This window comes from Manacus vitellinus, unplaced genomic scaffold (assembly GCF_001715985.3).
Source record: "Manacus vitellinus isolate BGI_N305 unplaced genomic scaffold, ASM171598v3 scaffold_571_pilon, whole genome shotgun sequence".
Lineage (NCBI taxonomy): Eukaryota > Metazoa > Chordata > Aves > Passeriformes > Pipridae > Manacus > Manacus vitellinus.
Window position 1 is genome coordinate 4106 of NW_021940662.1, and position 746 is coordinate 4851.

Genomic DNA, 746 nt, shown 5'->3' on the forward strand with positions numbered 1-746 from the left:
CAGGTTCCAGTGGAAGGTGCTTCCCCAGGGGATGAAAAATTCCCCAACGCTCTGTCAGATGTACGTGGCAGAAGTGTTGCGTCCAATTCGGCAGAAATACCCACAATCGATCATCTTCCATTATATGAATGGTGTGTTGATTTGTGCCAAATCTCAACTGGCTGTGAATAAAACGTTAAATTCAACTATTTCGGCTCTAAAAGATAAAGGACTGGAAACATCCCCTGAAAAGGTTCAAAGGGAAGCACCCTGGAGGTATCTTGGACTCAAAATTACAGAAAAAGCCATCAGGCCTCAGGCAATCGAAATTGACAAGCGAGTCCAGACATTAAACGGCCTCCAAAAACTACTGGGAGCAATCAATTGGATCAGACCTGTGCTGGGGATCACAACCGATGATCTGCACCCACTGTTCGAGCTGCTCCGAGGAGATGCTGACCTGTCCTCCCCTCGTCACTTAACATCAGACGCAATGAAGGCCCTATCCACTGGTGAAAAGAAAGTGTCCGAAAGACAATCTTGTAGGAGGATGGAGGGACTGCCATCCTCCTTGGGAATCATAAGGGAAGAGAGACAGCCTTTCGACCTTCTAGGCCAGTTTACCGGTGACAAAAAGGACTTCTGTTTGTGGGAGTGGATATTCCTCCCGCACCAATTCGGCAAGACGATCACCACCGTCTCAGAAATGATTGGTAAGATAATATTCAAAGGTCGCACTAGGTGTTTAGAACTCAGCAGTGAGGAAC